We start from the raw sequence: 21,373 nt of genomic DNA, 5'->3' as shown, positions 1-21,373 counted from the left end.
CATGAGTTACTCGTAAGAGCAACTATGACTACACTTGATGTATTGTTTAAGTCCTTCAGCCATTGCAACTCTGACGTCGTCCATGCTTGCCCTGGTCTGAGTGCTGGGGTATGTCCGACTAACGGGAAGATGATCTAGTGACCTTGTGGGGTCCGAGAGAAACCTGAGTTACATCGGTAGTCCTTGGACTTTAATGACCATGTGGGGCCCGAGGTGGGCCGTGGATGGCTGGTCCATGACTCTACCCGTGGTAGGTAACCCCATTGTAGCCCCCTAATTAGTTGAGTTTACTTGGTTGAGTGAAAGAAACTTCATGGTGTCTCTGGTGTTTCTGAGGTGTCTGGAAAGTAGCTTGGGGCATTTCCACTTGGTTTAAATATAAAGTTGCAATGAATTCATGACTGAAGAGTTCCGAATGATCAGACTAGCTTGGAAGTTATGCACCATTTGGTAGAATTCGTTCATCTCTTGGGAGAGACATCATGATGACTAGGGTATACGCGAGCCAAGGGCTCCGAGTGATCGTTCAAGATCAAGGACTGATCCATCTTGCATCCTAGAGGAACTCTCTTGATCATGTTCGTACACATCCGAGTGAACCGGGTCTGACACGGGGAGGGTGTGCTCGCTGGACCGAAACTTGTTGCTTTTGGTAAGTGGACAGGGGATCCTATTGGACCAAAATAATGTGAAATTACCACAGATTTGAAGAAATGGGCGGCGCGCGCGTGCGTGGAAGCGGTGGTGTCACGGTTAGTGGAGAAAGTGTTGCCACGCCTTGATTACTGCACCAAAATTTGTGCTACGTGTCTCAGGAGTGCTTTTCAGGGGATCTTGTGGATCTCCCTCCGTTCTCTGCTTGATGGTTGAGGACTTGCTGGTCGAGGCTATAAGAACAGTGCATAGAGAGAGAGTGATGGATCTGATTCTTCTTCCCTCGCCCCCTCCGCCACTCCGCCCAGTCGTCCCGCTACTTTGTTTTTCACCACCCCTTACTCCAGCCAGGTCTGACCGCGAATACCAAGTGGGCGAAGATGGGCTCGCGGGGGTCCTCCTTGAGTGTGTGAGTGTTGATGGGGCAGACCAGGGCAACTGGATGGCGTCATGCATCACCAAGACCTGCCTGCTGGAACTGGAGAGCCAAGGAATCGTGGCTAACAGAAGTTGGAGGCTGCCGAAGGAGGGCAAGCTCGAGCCCTTGCTGCGGGGGGACGAGTTGGTTCTCCTGGGGACCCACATCGAGCGAGGTTTTTCTCTACCTTCGCATCCTTTTTTCCATGCTATCCTTGACTTTTATACGGCACAACTCAATCACCTTACTCCCAATGCCATCTCCTATTTGGATGCCTTGAATTTTACTTGGCAAGACTCCTCCACATCTCCGTCGCTCCACCTCATCAGGCTCATTGTCAGAATCAGTGAGGTGTCAAGCGGGATGGTAGTTAGTTTTGGAAATATTCCTTAGATGCAATACTATGTGGTTATTATTATATTTCCTTGTTCATGATAATTGTTTATTATCCATGCTGGAATTGTATTGATTAGAAACTCAAATACATGTGTGGGTACATAGACAACATTGTGTCCCTAGTGAGCCTCTAATAGACTTGCTCGTTGATCAAAGATGGCCCAGGTTTCCCGGCCATAGACATGAGTTGTCATTTGATAATGGGATCACATCATTAGGAGAATGATGTGATGGACAAGGCACAAACTATGAACATAGAATACGATCATGTCAGATTAGTGCTATTGTTTTCTGCATTTCAAGTATCTGTTCCTATGACCATGAGACCATGCAACTCACTAACACCGGAGGAGTACCTTGCATGTATCAAACATTGCAACGTAACTCGGTGACTATAAACATGCTCTACAGGTATCTTCAAGGGTGCGTGTAGAGTTGGCATGAATCAAGACTAGGATTTGTTACTCCATGTCATGGAGAGGTCTCTCAGTGCCCACTTGATAATACAACATCATAATGAGCTTGCAATTAATGTGAATAAATAGTTAGACATGAGATCTTGTATTATGGAACGAGTAAAGAGACTTTATAGTAACGATATTGAACTAGGTATGGAGATGCCGACGATCGAATATCGGGCAAGTAACATACCGATGAACAAAGGGAACTACGTACGTGATTAATTGAATCCTTGACATCGAGGTTCGACAGATAAAGATCTTCTTAGAATACGTAGGAAACAATATGGACATCGAGGTTCGACCAATAAAGATCTTCATAGAATATGTAGTCAACAATATGGACATCCAGGTCCCGCTATTGGTTATTGGCCATGAAGGTGTCTCGGTCATGTCTACATAGTTCTCGAACCCGCAGGGTCGACACACTTAACGTTTGATGATGATATAAGTATAGCCGAGTTATTATGTTGGTGACCGAAGGTTCTTTGGAGTCCGGGATGAGATCCTGGATGTGATGAGGAACTTCGTCATGGTACGAAGGTGAAGATTGATATATAGGACGAAGGGCATCGGAGTCTGGAAGTGTTTCGGGGTTTACCGGGGATTCGACGGAGTACCGAAAGGGGTTTCGGGGGGCCCCAACAAGTCTTGGGGGCCTCGTGGGCCAAGGAGAGGGGACGCACCAGCCCACTAGGGGGTTGGGCGTCATCCAAACCCAGACACTTCGGCTAGGAGGGGGGCCACACTCCCTAGGGTTGCCGGCCACCCTAAACTTGGGTGGCATAGCACCTTGGGGGGCACCCAAACCCTTGGAGCCACCCCGTTGGCCACCAACCCCTAGGGGAAACCCTATGGAGCCCTCCCCTCCTCCCTTCCCCCTATATATATAGAGGAAGTGCGAGGGCATGCACACCACAACAAGCTATGTCGATGTTCCTCCTCTACCTCGTAGTTCTTATCCTCTCATAGTCGCACGACAAAGCCGTGCTGAGTTTTCACAACCACCACATCACCACACCGTCGTGCTGCTGAAATACTCGGGCTACTACTTCACCATCGCTCGCTAGATCGAGGAGGTGAAGTCTTCATCAAGCCGTACGTGTGTTGAATACAGAGGCGACGTCCATTCGGCACTTGATCTGGAGTTTGCGGGACGGATCCTGATTGGACCCCGAAGATGTTCCACTATATCAACCGCATTTCTTAATGCTTCCACTTAGCGATCTACAAGGGTATGTAGATGCAATCTCTCCTCTCAGAGATGTTCATCTCCTAGATTTATCTTGGTGAGCGTAGGAAATTGTTTGTTTCCCATGCAACCTTCCCAAACTATGGCATTATGAGCTAGGTCTTCGCGTAGATGATATTACGAGCAGAACACAAAGGAGTTTGTGGGTGTTGATATTCTGGTTGCTTCCTTCCTTAGTGTTTTCTCGACACAGCGGTATTGTGGGATGAAGCGGCCCGGACCAACCTTACGTGTCCACGTACATGAGACCAGTTCCATCGACTGACATGTGACATTGTGGCAGAAGATGGCTGGCGGGTGTGTGTCTCTCCTACCTTAGTTGAATCGGATTCGATGAAGGCAGTCCTTGTAGAAGATTAAGTAGCAACTTGCATAAAACCATTGTTTTTTTGCGTAGGTAAGAATAATTCTTTCAAGATACCCATAGCAGCCACGTAAAACATGCAACAACAAATTAGAGGACGTCTAACTTATTTTTGCACGGTATGTTGTGATATGATATGGCCAAAGACATGATGAAATATATTTGATGTATGAGATGATCATGTTTTTAATAGTTTTTATCGACTTGCATGTCGATGCATATGGCAAACTATAGGAGTCATATGGTTGTATTTAGTTATTTTCTGACGTGCATGTGAATCATTAAGTGCTATGTAATGCTTTACTTTATCACTAAACGGTAGCAATAGTAGTAGAAGCATGGTTGGCGCTACAACCCTGACGGCAACACGATGATGGTGATCATGATGATAGAGAACATGGTGTCATGTCGGTGACGATGGAGATCATCACAGTGCTTTGAAGATGGAGATTAAAATCACAAGTTCATGGCCATATCATGTCACTTATGATTTACATGTGATGTTAATCCTATTATGCATCTTATTTTACTCAGGACGACGGTAGCATTACAAGGTGATCCATCACTGAAATTTTATGATAAAATTGTGCTCTCCCCGAGTGTGCACAGTTGCAAAAGTTCGTTGTTTCAAAGCACCACGTGATGATCGGGTGTGATAGACTCTACGTTCGCATACAATGGTGCAAGTCAGTTTTGCACATGCGGAACACTCAGGTTAAACTTGACGAGCCTAGCATGTATAGACATGGCCTCGGAACACACGAGACCAAAAGGTCAAACATGAGTCATATAATAGATATGATGAACATGGAGATGTTCACCATTGAAACCACCTCACCTCACATGATGATCGGACGTGGATTGCTAAATTTGGATAATGTAGAACTCGGATGACCGAAGGTATGTCAATTTGAGTGGGAGTTTTAAGTAATATGATTAACTATACTCATAATCTTGAACAATAGTCTAAGTAATCTTTGCAAAATTATGTTGTAGATGAATGGCTCCCGCAGTAGCACCCCTAAATTACAATGTTCTCCTAGAGGAAGCCAAGTTGAAATATGATGGAAGTAACTTTGTAGAATGGGCCCTTAATTTTAGGATTATCCTCCCGGTTTCCCAAAAGTCTTATGTGCTTAATGCACCGCTCGGTTCAGCACCCCTACAGAGTCGTTTGCAGACGTTGCGAACGCTTGGCACGCGTGTTCTGATGACTACTCACTAGTTCAGTGTGCTATGTTGTATTGCTTAGAGCCGGGACTTCAAAAACATTTTGAATGTCATGGAGAATATGAGATGTTCGAGGAGTTAAAAGTTTATTTTTGAAAAGAATGCCCAGATCGGGAGGTATGAGACCTCCGATAAGTTCTATGCTTGCAAGATGGAGGAGGAAGTGTCTGTTAGTGAGCACATACTCAGAATGTGTGGGTATTCCAACTGTCTGGCTGACTTGGGAATTTCTCTCCCACCACACGCGATCACTCACATAGTTCTTCAATCACTACCACTTAGCTACAAAAGCTTTGTGTTGAACTGTAACATGCAAGGGATAAACAAATTAGTTGCCAAGTAATTTGCGATGCTTAAAGTCATTGAGTTAGAAATCGAGAAGGAGCATCAAGTGTTGATGGTGAATAAAACCAATAGTTTGAAGAAGAATGGTAAGGGCAAGAAGGGTAACTCCAAGAAGACTCGCAAAGGAATTGCTTCTCCCATGAAGAAACCCATGGTTGGACCCAAGCCACAAACTGAGTGCTTTCATTGCAAGGGAACTCGCCACTAGAAGCAGAACTACCCCAAGTATCTGGCAGACAAGAAGGCGGCCAACACCAAACAAGCTATATATGATATACATGTTATTTATGTGTACCTTACCAACTCTCGTTGTAGTTCCTAGGGATTTGATACTGATTTTGTTGCTCACATTTGCAACTCAAAATAGGAACTACGGAATAGCGTGTGGGAAATGGTTCCAAGGTTGATGTGATTGCCGTCGGCACGCTCACTCTTCGATTACCATGGAGATTAATAATGAATCTGAATACGTGTTATTTAGTGCCTCCGTTGAGCATGAACGTTATATCTTGATCTTGTTTAAAGCGAGACGATTACTCAGTTAAATTAGAGAATAATGATTGTTCTATTTATATGGGTAATATCTTTTATGGTCATGCACCGAATGTGAGGGGTTTATTCTTACTGAATCTCGATAGTGATGATACACATGTTCATAACATCGATTCCAAAAGATGTAGAATTGATAATGATAGTACCACTTTCTTGTGGCACTACCGCTTAGGTCATATTGGTGTAAAACGCATGAAGAAACTCCATGCTGGTGGACTTTTGGAGTTACTTGATTTTGAATCACTTGACACATGTGAACCTTGCCTCAGGGGCAAGATGACTAACACCCCGTTCTCCGAAACAATGGAACGGGCAAGTGACTTGTTAGAAATCATACATATTGATGTGCGCGGTCTGATGAGCATTGAGGCACATGATGGATATTGTTACTTTCTAACCTTCACTGATGACTTAAGTAGATATGTGTATATTTACTTAAACAAACACAAGTCTCAAACATTTAAAAATTTCAAGCAATTTCAGAGTGAAGTTGAGAATCATCATCACAAGAAGATTCAATTCCTACAATCTGATCAAGGAGGAGAATATATAAGTTATGAGTTTGGCAATGACCTAAAACAATGTGGAATTGTTTCACAGTTGACGCCACCTACAACACCACAGCATAATGGTGTGTCCGAACGTCGTAATAAAACCCTGTTGGATATGGTGCGTTCTATGATGTCTCTTGCCGATTTGCCACTATAGTTTTGGGGTTATGCGTTAGACACAACTGCATTAACTTTAAATAGGGCACCATATAAATCCGTTGAGATGACGATGTATGAACTATGGTTTTGCAAGAAACCAAGGTTGTCATTTCATAAAGTTTGGGGATGTTATGCTTATGTCAAAAAGCTTCAACCAGAAAAGCTTGAACCCAAAGCGGAGAAATGTGTTTTCATAGGATACCCAAAATACATGGTTTGGTATACCTTCTATCTTAGATCTGAAGGCAAAGTGTTTGTCCCTATAAACATGTCATTTCTCGAGAAAGAGGTTCTCTCGAAAGAATTCAGTGGGAGGAAGATAGAACTTGATGAGGTTGTTGAGCCTTTACATCAACCAGAGAGTGGTTCAACACAGAAAGATGTTTTTGTGGAGCCTACATCAATTGATGAGGAAGCTAATGATGATGATCATGGAGCTTTGGATCAAGTTACTATCAAACTTCATAGGTCAACAAGGACACGCACTACACCTGAGTGGTATGGTAACCCTGTCTTAGAGGCCATGTTGTTGGACAACGATGAATCTATGACCTATGGAGAAGCGATGGTGGGCTTGGATTCCAACAAATGGTTATAGGCCATGAAATCCAAGATAGGATCCATGTATGAAAACAAAGTATGGACTTTGGAAGTATTACCTGAAGGAGATCTGTAGAGGTAGATCGAGATCCTTAATAGGACTTTCACAAAGCACGTACCTTTACAATGTTTTAAAGAAGTTCAAAGTCCAAGAAAGGGTTCTTGCCTATATTGCAAGGTGTGTAGTTGAGTAAGACTCAATGTATAGTGACACCATAAGATAGATAGAAGATGAGTGTCATCCCCTCTGCTTATGCCATAGGCTCTATCATGTATGCAATACTATGCACAAGACCAGACGTCAGCCTTGCCATAAGTAAGGATGGAAGGTTTCAAGGTGATCCAGGAGTGGAACATTGGAAAGTGGTCAAGAATATCCTTAAGTACCTGAAAAGTACTAAGGAAATGTTTCTCGTTTATGGTGGTGATCAGGAGCTCGTCTTAAAGGGTTATGTCGATGCAAGCTTTGACATTGATCTGGATGACTCTAATTCTCAAATCGGATATGTATACATCTCAATGAGGGAGCGGTAATGTGGTGCAGTTCCAAGAAAAGCATGGTAGCTGATTCTACGTGTGAAGCGGAGCACATAGCTGTCTCAGAGACAGCTCAGGAAGGTGTGTGGATAAAGCAGTTCATGATGGATCTTGGAGTTGTGCCCAGTGCACTAGACCCAATTCCATCCGCGATTACATCAAGGAGGAGGACATAAATATTTGCAAAGTGCACAGAGATCTGAATGTCGTAGACCCGTTGACTAAGCCTCTTCCACGCGCGAAACATGATCAACACGAGAACTGTATGGGTGCTAGATACATTACAATGTAAATCACATAGTGATGTGTGCTAGATTATTGACTCTAGTGCAAGTGGGAGACTGTTGGAAATATGCCATAGAAGCAATAATAAAGTGGTTATTATTATATTTCCTTGTTCATGGTAATCATTTATTATCCATGTTGGAATTGTATTGATTGGAAACTCAAATGCATTTGTGGCTACATAGACAACACTGTGTCCCTACCGAGCCTCTACTGGACTAGCTCATTGATCAAAGATGGTCAAGGTTTCCTAGCCATAGACATTACTTGTCATTTGATAACGGGATCACTTCATTAGGAGAATGATGTGTTCGACAAGACCAAAACCATGAACATAAAATATGATCGTGTCAATTTAGTGCTATTGTTTTCTACATGTCAAGTATTTGTTCCTGTGACCATGAGATCATGCAACTCACTAACACCGGAGGAGTACTTGTGTGTATCAAACATTGCAACGTAACTGGTTGACTAGAAATATGTTCTACAGGTATCTCTGAGGGTGTTTGTTGTGTTGTAATGGATCAAGACTGGGATTTGTTACTCCATGTGACGGAGAGGTATCTCAGGGCCAACTCGGTAATACCACATCATAATGAGGTTGCAACAATGTGACTAAATAGTTGGCCACGGGATCTTGTATTACAGAACGAGTAAAGAGATTTGCCGGTAACGAGATTGAACTAGGTATGTAGATGCCGACGATCGAATGTCGGGCAAGTAACATACCGATGAACAAAGTGAACTACATACGGGATTAACTGGATCCTAGACATCGAGGTTCGACCGATAAAGATCTTCGAAGAATATGTAAGAACCAATATGGACATCAAGGTCCCTCTATTGATTATTAGCATTGGAGGTGTCTTGGTCATGTATACATAGTTCTCGAACCCATAGGGTCTACACAGTTAATATTTTATGACGATATAAGTATAGACGAGTTAATATGTTGGTGACCGAAGGTTGTATGGATACCCGGATGAGATCCCGGTTGTAAGGAGGAACTCTAGAATGGTTCGGAGGTGAAGATTGATATATAGGACGCAACACCTGAGAGTCCGGAAGTGTTTCAGGGTTTATTGTGGATTCGATTAAGTACCGAAAGGGGTTTCAAGGGGCCCCGACAAGTGTTAGGGGGGCCTCACGGTCTAAGGAGAGGGGACACACCAGCCCACTAGGGGGTTGGGCGCCGCCCAAAACCATCCCACTTTGGCTAGGAGGGGGCACACCCCCTAGGGCCACCGGCCACCCTAAACTTGGGTGGCAAGGCACCAGGGGGGCACCCAAACCCTTGCCACCACCCCCTTGGCCGTTGGCCCCTAGGGGAAACCCTAGGGTGCCCTCCCCTCCTCCCTTACCCCTATAATAGATAGGAAGAGAGGGGGCAGACACACCACAACGTGCTATGGTGTTGATCCTCCTCACCTTCGTACTTCTTTTCCTCTCATAATCGCACGGTGAAGCCCTCCTGAGTTTTCACTACAACCACCTGACCACACCGTCATGATGCCGGAGGACTCGGGATACAACTTCACCATTGCTCGCTTGATTAAGGATGTGAAGGAGTCATCAAGCCGTATGTGTGTTGAACGTGTAAGTGACGTCCGTTCCGCAGTTGATCGGGAGTTGGCGGGATGGATCATGTTTGGATCGCGAAGATTTTCGACTACATCAACCGTGTTCCTTAACACTTTCGATTAGCGATCTACAAGGGTATGTAGATGCAATCTGTCCTATCGTAGATGATCATCTCCTAGATTGATCTTGGTCAGAGTAGGAAATTGTTTATTTACCATGCAGCGTTCCCCAACAGTTAGGTGGGTCTAATCAGAGGCCTCTAGCAATAGTCCGAGACATGCGGCAACTTTAGTGACACCCGTCATGCGACGTGTGAAAAGTTAGTTGGGCGAACAGTAGAGAAGGAGAGACGATCCTTGTCGGGAGACATTGCGAACGTGACACGTCATGGTGCATTTAATGCAATTGTCTTAATCCATTTCGGTTAGGTATTCGCAAATGTAGCTCCTGTCAGCAGTTTTGGAAGCTATAGAAGCCACTATTCACCCTTCCAAAACGACCATTTTAACAACTCTCGTAACCCCATGCATTTTAAAAGAAGGTACAGGGTTACCTTTAGAAAGCTCGACACTTGGTCCATTTGCACGCGTAGTTGCACTCCTCGTGCTTTGTTGTTGGACTGTTACGCTCTTGTAATTTGGACTTCCACCCACATGAGCATGTGATCGATGATGCTCATTGTGCATGTGCGTCCCCATACATCCTCAAACACAAGGAGCCTCGTAGGTCCCATATATCATTGTTCCCTTGACATCTTTGACGTGCCAGGTACAGTGCTATGCCAACGCGAATCTTAGTCGGTTCCTACACTTCTTCATTAGCTTCTTCATGGACGCCCATGGCTCCCAAGAAAGCGAGGGTAACTTGTGCAGCCGCCCTGTCTTTGTCCAAGCCACCATCGCAGGTGGCTACATGTGACGTCAACACAGGCGACTGTCGCACTCACCGCATTGGTGAGTGCAACCACAACATGTAGGATCCTAAGTATGTATAGAGAGGGGTGATTAGACTACTTGACCAAATAAAACTTAGCCTTTTCCCAATTTTGGTTTTGGGCTAGTTTTAGCAATTATGACTAGTCAAGTTCACCCTACACATGCACATCTAAGAGTATAGAAGCGGAAAGTAAAGGCATGCAAATGTAATGTAGAAGGTAGGAAAGGAAGATCATATGCAAAGGATGACACGACGATTTTTGGTGTGGTTCCAATAGGTGGTGCTATCGTACATCCATGTTAGTGGATACTTCGACCCAGTGAGGGTAACGACTACGAGAGACCACATAGGGTTCCACCGACAAGGGGTCGATGAAGAAGCGGCGTTGTCTATTCCACCATGGCTTATGTCCACGAAGGACTAGCCTCATGTGGTTAATGGGCCCTAGAGGCAATAATAAATTAGTTATCATTAAATTCCATTGTTCATGATAATCGTTTATTATCCATGCTAGAATTGTATTGATTGGAAACTCAAATACATGTGTGGATACATAGACAACACACTGTCCCTAGTGAGCCTCTAGTTGAGTAGCTCGTTGATCAAAGATGGTCAAGGTTTCCTGGCCATAGACAAGTGTTGTCACTTGATAAAGGGATCACATCATTAGGATAATGATGTAATGGGCAAGACCCAAACTATAAATGTAGCATATGATCGTGTCAGTTTATTGCTTCTGTTTTATGCATGTCAATGTACCTGTTCCTATGACCATGAGATCATGCAAATTCCGGACACCGGAGGAATACCTTGTATGTATCAAACATCGCAACGTTACTGGGTGACTATGAAGGTGCTCTACAGGTATCTCCAAAGGTGTGTGTTGGGTTGGCATGGATCAAGACTGGGATTTGTCACTCCGCGTGACGGAGAGGTATCTCGGGGCCCACTCGGTAATACAACATCACAATAACCCTTGCAAGCAATGTGACTAAGGCGTTAGCCACGGGATCTTGTATCACGGAGCAAGTAAATAGACTTTCTGGTAACGATATTGAACTAGGTATGGAGATACCGACGATCGAATTTCGGGCAAGTAACATACCGAAGGACAAAGGGAACAACATACGAGATTAACTAAATCCTTGTTGTAGAGGTTCAACCGATAAGATTATCATAGAATATGTAGGATCCAATATGGGCATCTAGGTCCCACTATTGGATGTTGACCGGAGAGTGTCTTAGGTCACGTATACATAGTTCTCGAACCCGCATGGTCTGCACACTTAAGGTTCAATGACATTTTCGGTATAGTTGAGTTATAGGTGTTGGTAATTGAAAGTTGTTCGGAGTCCCAGATGAGATCCTGAACGTCACGAGGAGCTCAGGAATGGTTCGAAGGTAAAGATTGATATATAGGAAGTCCTGTTTTGGTTACCGGAAAAGTTTTGGCTCATCGATAGTGTACCAGGAGTGCCGGGAGGGTACCGGGGACAATTGGGACGGGTGTCACGCCCCGAGGGGCCTTCTAGGATGTGGGAGGATACAAACCAGCCCCTAGTGGGATGACATAACGTCCCACTAAGGCTCATGAGGTTTGAGAAGGAAAAACAAAAGGTGGAAAAGGTTTCCAAAGGGAGAGGGGGGATATTCCAAGTGGGAGGAGTCCTACTTGGAGAAGGATTGGAGTAGGACTCCTCCACCTCCAATTTCGGCCAAACCTTGAGGGTTTGAGACTACCTCCTCCCATTCCTCCCTCCTGTATATACTAGAGGTTTTGAGGGTTTTAGACACAACAATTTCAGCCACGTGTTGCCCTCTCTCTAGATCTGTTTCTCCTCTAGTCTAGTTTTAGCAGTGCTTAGGCGAAGCCCTGCTAGAATAGATCCACCACCACCACCACCACCACCAGGTCGTTGTGTTGGATAACTCATCAACCTCTCCAACCCCTCTTGCTGGATCAAGAAGGTGGAGATCGTCATCAAGTTGTATGTGTGCTGAACGCGGAGGTGTCGTCCATTTGGCACTAGATCGGGAAGGATCGTGATGGAATCGCAGGATGGATCGTGATGAGATCGTGGGACAGGCTGCGATTTGGATCGCGAAGATGTTCCACTACATCAACCGCATTATATACGATTCCGCTTAGGGATCTATATGGGTATGTAGATGCATTCTCCCCTCTCATAGATGATCATCTCCATGGATAGGTATTGCGTGTGCGTAGGGAAATTTTTGTTTCCCATGCGACGTTCCCCGACAGTGGCATCATGAGCTAGGTTCATGCGTAGATGATATCCCGAGTAGAACACAAAGGAGTTTGTGGGCGTTGATGTTTGATTTGCTGCCCTCCTTAGTATTTTCTTGATTCGGGGGTGCCTGTTTAAGATGACTTGCGGGTGCCTGTTTCTTCAACTTTAGTTGAATAGGATTCGACCGAGGTGGTCCTTGGAGAAGGTTAAATAACAATTTGCATATCACCGTTGTGGTTTTTGCGTCAGTAAGATGCGATCATACTAGACACCCATAGCAGCCACGTAAAAATTGCAACAACAAATTAGAGGACGTCTAACTTGTTTTTGCACGGTATGCTTGTGATGTGATATGGCGAAAGACATGATATGATATATTGGATGTATGAGATGATCATGTTGTAATAGTTAATATCGACTTGCACGTCGATGCTACGACAACCGGCAGGAGCCATAGGGTTGTCTTTAAGCTAATGTTTGTGCTTGCAGATGCTTTTACTATATCGCTAGGTTGTAGCTTCAGTAGTGATAGCATAGATAGCACGACAACCACGATGGTGGCACGATGATGGAGATCATGATGATGGAGATCATGGTGCTGCGCCAGTGACGATGGAGATCATGTCGGTGCTTTGGTGATGGAGATCAAGAAGCACAAGTTCATGGCCATATCATGTCACTTATGATTTGCATGTGATGTTAATCATTATATGCACCTTATTTTGCTTAGGACAACGGTAGTATTATAAGGTGATCCCTCACTAAATTTCAAGATAAATTGTGTTCTCCCCGACTATGCACCGTTTTAACAGTTCGTCGTTTCAAGACACCACATGATGATCGGGTGTGATAGACTCAACTTTCACATACAACGGGTGCAAAACAGTTGTGCACGTGGAACACTCGGTTACACTTGACGAGCGTAGCACGTACAGACACGAACTCGGAACACATGAGACCAAAAGGACGAGCATGAATCATATAGTTGATATGATCAACATGGAGATGTTCACCACTAAAACTATACTCAACTCACGTGATGATCGGACTTGAGTTAATGGATTTGGATCATGCGCCACTTGAAGGACTAGAGGGATGTCTATTTGAGTGGAGTTCTTAAGTAATATGATTAATTGAACTCATTATCATGAACATAGCCAAAAGGGCTTTGCAAATTATGTTGTAGCTCGCGCTGTAGCTCTACTCTTTTGATATGTTCCAAGATAAAATTTAGTTGAAAGATTATAGTAGCAATTATGCGGACTGGATCCATAAAATGAGGATTATCCTCATTGCTGCACATAAGGCTTATGTCCTTAATGAACCGCTTAGTGTGCTAAACCCCGAGCGTCGTCTGTAGATGTCGCGAACATCTGACATACACGTTTTTTTGATGACTACATGATAGTTCAGTGCGTAATGCTTAAACGGCATAGAAGTAAGGCACTGAATACGTTATGAATGTCACAGGACATACGAGATGTTCAAAGAGATGAAATTGAGATTTCAGGCACATGCCCGTGTTGAGAGGTATGAGACCTTCGACATGATTCTTTGCCTACAAAGTAAGGGAGAAAAGCTCAATTGTTGCGCATGTCCTCAGATTATCTGGGTGCTACAATTGCTTGAATCGAGTGGGAGTTGATCTTCCAGATAAGATAGTGATTGACAAAGTTCTCCAAAGACACTGCTACCAAGCTACGGAGCTTCATGATGAACTATAACATATCAGGGATAGAGTTGATGATCCTTGAGCTATTCGCGATGTTTGACACCGCGAAGGTAGAAATCAAGTAGGAGCATCAAGTGTTGATGGTTAGTAGGACCACTAGTTTCGAGAAGGGTAAGGGTTAAAAGGGATGCTTTATGAAATGTAAAACCAGTTGCCACTCTAGTAAAGGAACCCAAGATTGAACCCAAACCTAAAACTAATTGCTTCTAGTATGAGGGGAATGGTCACTGAAGCGGAACTACCCTAGTTACTTGGTAGATGAGAAGGTTGGCAAAGTCCACAAAAGTATATTGGATATACATGATTTTGATGTGTACTTTACTAGTACTCCTAGTAGAACTGGGTATTACATACCAGTTCAGGTTGCTAAGTATTAGAAACTCGATATACAAGATACGGAATAAACGGATACTAGCTAAAGGCGAGGTGACGATACGTTGAAAGTGTTTCCAAGGTTGATGTGATCAACATCACATGCTCCGTCTACCATCGGGATTAGTGTTGAACCTAAATAAATGTTATTTGGTGTTTGCGTTGAGCATGAACATGATTGGATCATGTTTATTGCAATACGGTAATTCAGTTAAGTTAGAGAATAAAAGGTTATCTGTTTACATGAATAATACCTTCAATGGTCATGCACCAATGTGAATGGTTCACTGAATCTCGATCGTAGTAATACACATGTTCATAGTATTGATGCCAAAAGATGCAAAGTAGTAATGATAGTACCACTTATCTGTGGCGCTGACACTTGAGTCATATTGGTGTAAAACGCATGAAGAAGCTCCATACTGATGGATCTTTGGACTCGCTCGTTTTTGAATCGTTTGAGACATGTGAACCATGCCTATTGGTGTAAACGCATGAGGAAACTCCATGGAGATGGATCGTTTGGACTCACTTGATTTTGAATCACGTGAGACATGCAATTCATGCCACATAACGAGATCTTGTATTACGGAACGAGTAAAAAGACTTGCCGGTAACGAGATGTAACTAGGTATGGAGATACCAACGATCGAATCTCGGGCAAGTAACATACCGAACGACAAAGGGAACAACATACGGGATTAACTAAATCCTTGACATAGAGGTGCAACAGATAAGATTATCGTAGAATATGTAGGATCCAATATGGGCATCCAGGTGCCTCTATTGGATATCGACTAGAGAGGGTCTCGGGTCATGTCTACATAGTTCTTGAACCCGCATGATCTGCACACTTAAGGTTCGGTGACATTTTTGGTATAGTTGAGTTATAGGTGTTGGTAACTAAAAGTTGTTTGGAGTCCTGGATGAGATCTTGGACATCACGAGGAGCTCCGGAATGGTCCAGAGGTAAAGATTGATATATAGGAAGTCCTGTTTTGGTTACCGAAAAAGTTTTGGGGGAGTGCCGGGAGGGTACCGGGGATCATCGGGAGGGGTGTAACGCCCCGAGGGGCCTTACGGGATGTGGGAGGATATAATCAGCCCCTAGTGGGCTGACATAATCTCCCACTAAGGCCCATGAGGTTGAGAAGGAAAAAACAAAAGGTGGAAAAGGTTTCCAAAGGGAGAGGGGGAATATTCCAAGTGGGAGGAGTCCTACTTGGAGTAGGACTCCTCCACCTCCAATTTTGGCCAAACCTTGAGGGTTTGAGGCTGCCTCATGACCTCCCTCCATCTTATATATACTAGAGGTTTTTAGGGTTTTAGAGACAACAATTTCAGCCATGTGCTGCCCTCTCTCTCTAGATCTGTTTCTCCTCTAGTCTAGTTTTAGCAGTGCTTAGGCGAAGCCCTGCTGGAATAGATCCACCACCACCGCCGCCGCCACGACGTCGTGTTGGAGAACTCATCTACCTCTCTTCCCCCTCTTGCTGGATCAAGAAGGTGAAGATAGTCATCGAGCTGTACGTGTGCTAAATGCGGATGTGCTGTCTGTTCGGCACTAGATCGAGAAGGATCGTGATGAGATCGAGGGACGGGTCGTGATGAGATCGCGGGACGGGCTACGATTTGGATCGCGAAATGTTCCACTACATCAACCGCATTATATACGCTTCCGCTTAGCGATTTACAAGGGTATGTAGATGCACTCTCCCCTCTCGTAGAAGATCATCACCATGGATAGGTATTGCGTGTGCATAGGAAATTTTTTGTTTGCCATGTGATGTTACACAACACCTCACTCATGGTAGATCTTCATGAAGTAGGTGATCTCCTTGCCCGTACAAACTTCTTGGTTCAACTAAACGACACGAAATAGGAGGCTCCCAAGCAACACCTAACCAATCTAGGAGACACCGCCCTCCAAAAGGTAATAGATGCTATAGAATGATGATTTCCTAGCTCTTGTGCTTGAAAACATAGTCTCTTCAACACTCAATCACTCTCTCACAGATTTGGCATGGGTTGGAGAGATTGATTTTGTGGAAAGCAACTTGGGGAGGCTAGAGATCAAGTTTCAAATGAATGTTATGGAATATCTTGATCTCAACACATGAGCAAGTGTGTGTGTGTGTGTTTTGAGTGCTTCTATGCGCATGAGAGGTCGTGGAGGGGTATATATAGGCATCTCCCATAATCCAACAATTACAACATTATTAACCAACTCGGTGACACTGAAATGAATCTTCGTGGTACCGAGTTGCACTAAATGTTGCACCTTTTGAATTCTGTGTGAGACCGATCTATGAATTTCGGTGGTACCGATACGATGACCTAGAGAAGTTTCAAAATCTCGATGACACTAATTCCATAACTCAGAAATTCCAATTCTTCGAATTGACGGGCGAATATTGGTCATTGATCTCGGTGGCACCGATATGGAACTGTGTGGTACCGAGAGATTAGATTCTGGCAAATGGTCTGTCTTGGTGGAAATTTGGTAGGGCCGAATGGAAAAACTTGGCGGCATCGATTTTGCTATTTCAGCTTTGGATACAGAACTTTTGTGAGAGAAATGCTGAGTATTTGCGGTGGCTATCTCTAAATACTTGAACAACCAATTCATCATATACCTCACCCCCTTTTAATAATATTAGCTTTCCTATGGACTCAAAAGTGCTTTCTCACAAATGTAAAATTTAGAGTCCTCTTGCTTGAATCTTGACCAATCCTATTCCTTTCCTTGCATCAAGGGTTTTATCCTCACAGTGCTTTAGCCAATGTATCTTTCAACTTTTTTGACATATAGCTGGATAAGATCAATTAATTACCAGAACCACCTTAGGGAGCAATTCTGCTTTTATAACACCATGCGGAGTTCCACAAGCCGCAACCCGGATGCCATTGTCGTGGCGGCACTAGGCGCGCCTGAGATGACCGGGAACAACCCCAAGACTGCAGTTGTTGCAGCAATGGCAGCAGCGACGAGACCTCCTCCGACCCCCCTGCAAGACAACCGTGACCATCGCTCGTGGGTTGACGATGACCCTGGGCGATGTACGAACAAGACACCTGCTTTCCAACCCCAGGGTACACAGGGTGAAGCTCGTCGTCAACCTTCCGAGGAGGGCGTGCAACATGCGGCGGGATGGGGGAGCGGTTCTCCCGACACTATCAAGAGTAAAAGCCCAACTCGTGCCTCATGCTACGCCATGCCCAAGACTGCGGAGGAAGTCCTGGCGGAGGCCGAGTTACGGCTAAACTTCCCACCTACACTAGAGAGAATGGAGGAATGGAGTGCGACCATAGAAAGGATGTTGACCTTCACAAACCATGGCAAGCCGGAGGTGGCGGGTCCCTCGGAAACGCGCCGCCACGCGGCTCCAACAGGGCCCGTAGCTAGGCACAATGTTAGCAAGGCACCCACGATGTAGTCGGCCCCGCAGCAACAACAGTCATCCCGTCAGGGTGACGCACAAGACGAGGTGTCCTATGCCTCAACGGACCCGTGGTTGAAACAAGACCAATGCCAGGTTTTGAACGACAGACGCAAGAAGGATGCATGCACCACTATCGAGCGACGGCAAGAGACACGCCGCCAGTCGAATGGACGTGCAGACCCACCCGTCAATGGGCTTGTGCATGGGGTTCCCTACATCCTGCCTTATGAGGTAGGGTGCCCGACATTCACCCACGAGCTACGGAAATTCCGTTGGCCTTCCAGCGTCCCTTCAAACCTGAGTTGTCGGACAAATATGATGGCATGATCAGCCCGTCGAAGTTCCTTGGTGTCTACACCATTGCCATGCAGACTGCCGAGGGACGAGATGAAAAGGAGTTCGCCAATTATTTCCCATTGGCGCTCAAGCCGAACGTGCGTAGTTGGCTGATGAACTGCCAAAAGGGATCCATCTCCTTTTGTGCCGATATGTGCAACCAGTTTGTTGGCGCATACCACAAAGGACACAAACTCCGAGGGCAGCCCATCGATGTGCATGTACTTCCCTAGAGGGATAAACAAACCCTCCGCAAGTATATCTTGAGATTCAGCTGTGTATAACAGAACGTCCGTGACATCCATCCTGCTCCAGTGATTGCCGCATTTCACACAAACGTGCGCAACCGGTGGATGCATGAAGAAATTAGCGTCAACAAGGTGTAGGATGTCGTAGGCCTCTATGCCCTAGCTGATAAATGTGCACTCCCTAAAGAAGGAAGAAAGCTCCCCGAGGAGGATTGATACGTCCATTTTGCATCATGCTTTCATGTTGATATTCATTGCTTTTTGGGCTGTTATATTACTTGTGGTACCATATTTATGCCTTTTCTCCCTTATTTTGCAAGGTTTATTTGAAGAGGGAGAATTCAGGCAGCTCAAATTCTAGACTGGAAAAGGAGCAAATCCTAGTCCACTATTCTGCACATCTCAAAATGCCGTGAAAATTTACGTGGATTTTTTCTAGATTATATAAAAAAGAATGGGAAAATGAACTACCGGAGGGGGGCCACCAGGGCTCCATAAGCTTTCCCACCGCCACCACCCCCCTGGTGGAGCAGGGCAAGCTTGTGGGCTGCCTGACGGCCCAGTAGCCCCCCTCTTTTGCTACATGAAGCGTCCTGGTCCAGAAAAAATCAATCGGGAGCTTTTTCGTGGTTTTGCCGCCGCCACGAGGCGGAACTTGAGCAGATCCAATCTAGAGCTCCGGTAGGACGATCCTGCCGGGGAAACTTCCCTCCCGGAGGGGGGAATCGTCACCATCATCAACACCAACACTCCTCTCATCGGAGGGAGGCATCTTCATCAACATCTTCATGAACACCATCTCCTCTCCAATCCCTAGTTCATCTCTTGTAACCAATCTTCGTCTCGCGACTCCGATTGGTACTTGTAAGGTTGCTAGTAGTGTTGATTACTCTTTGTAGTTGATGCTAGTTGGATTACTTGGTGGAAGAGTTTATGTTTAAATCCTTGATGCTATTCATTACACCTCTGATCATGATTATGATTATGTTTTGTGTGTAGTTACTTTTGTTCCTGAGGACATGGGATAAGTCATGCTGATAATAGTCATGTGAATTTGATATTCGTTCGGTATTTTGATATGATGTATGTTGTTTTTCCTCTAGTGGTATTATGTGAACGTCGACTACATAACACTTCACCATATTTGGGCCTAGAGGAAGGCATTGGGGAGTAGTAAGTAGATGATGGGTTGCTCGAATGACAGAAGCTTAAACCCCAGTCTACGCGTTGCTTCGTGAGGGGCTGATTTGGATCCACTAGTTTAATGCTATGGTTAGACTTTGTCTTAATTCTTCTTTTGTAGTTGCAGATGCTTGCGAGAGAGGTTAATCATAAGTGGGATGCTTGTCCAACTAAGGGCAGTACCCAAGCGCCGGTCCACCCACATATCAAACAATCAAAGTAACGAACGCGAATCATATGAACATGATGAAACTAGCATGACAGAAATTCCCGTGTGTCCTCGAGAGCGTTTTTCCTCCTATAAGACTTTGTTCAGGCTTGTCCCTTGCTACAAAAGGGATTGGGCCAGTTGCTCCACCGTTGCTACTACTTGTTACTTGTTACTTTTTGCTCGCTACGTTTCACCTCACTACACCATCACTTGTTACCGCTACTTTCAGTGCTTGCAGTTATTACCTTGCTGAAATCCGTTTATGAGAGCCTTCTGCTCCTCGTTGGGTTTGACACTCTTACTTATCAAAAGGACTACAATTGATCCCCTATACTTGTGCGTCATCAAGACTCTTTTCTGGCGCCGTTGCCGGGGAGTGAAGCGCCTTTGGTAAGTGGAAATTGGTAAGGAAACATTTTTATACTGTGCTGAAATTTATTGTCACTTGTCACTATGGAAACTATTTCTTTGAGGAGTTTGTTCGGGGTATCTTCACCATGAACGGAAGCACGAGGAGTTGCCCCTCAACCTGAGGTACCTACTGAAAATATCTTTTATGAATTTCCTTCGGGTATGCTTGAGAAACTGATGGCTAATCCTTTCACAGGAGATGGATCTTCACATCCAGACTTGCATCTAATCTATGTAGATGAAGTTTGTGGTTTATTTAAGCTTGCAGGTTTGCCCGAGGATGAGGTAAACAAGAAAGTATTTCCTTTATCTTTGAAGGATAAGGCGTTGACATGGTATAGGCTATGTGATGATACTGGATCATGGGGCTACAATCGGTTGAAATTGGAATTTCATCAAAAGTTGTATATATGCATTTAGTACATCGTGATCGGAACTTTATTTATAACTTTTGGCCTCGTGACAGGGAAAGCATAGCTCATGCTTGGGGGAGGCTTAAATCAATGCTATATTCATTCCCCAATCATGAGCTCTCCAGAGAAATCATCACTCAAAACTTTTATGCTCGGCTTTCTCATGAAGATCGTACCATGCTTGACACTTCTTGTGCATGTTCTTTTATGAAGAAGGATATTGATCACAGGTCAAATTTATTGGAGAGAATCAAACGCAACTCTGAAGATTGGGATATGGAGGAAGGTAAGGAGTCAGGTATGAATTTCCAGTTTAATTGCGTTAAATCTTTTGTAGAGACAAACACTTCTAGAGATTTTAGCGCTAAGTATGGACTTGACTCTGAGATAGTAGCTTCTCTATGTGAATCTTTTGGTGCTCATGTTGATCTTCCCAAAGAGAAGTGGTTTAAATA

This window comes from Hordeum vulgare, chromosome 1H, assembly GCF_904849725.1.
Source record: "Hordeum vulgare subsp. vulgare chromosome 1H, MorexV3_pseudomolecules_assembly, whole genome shotgun sequence".
Taxonomy (NCBI): Eukaryota; Viridiplantae; Streptophyta; class Magnoliopsida; order Poales; family Poaceae; genus Hordeum; species Hordeum vulgare.
The sequence above is the reverse complement of the archived record's forward strand: the minus strand, read 5'-3'. Positions refer to the sequence as shown.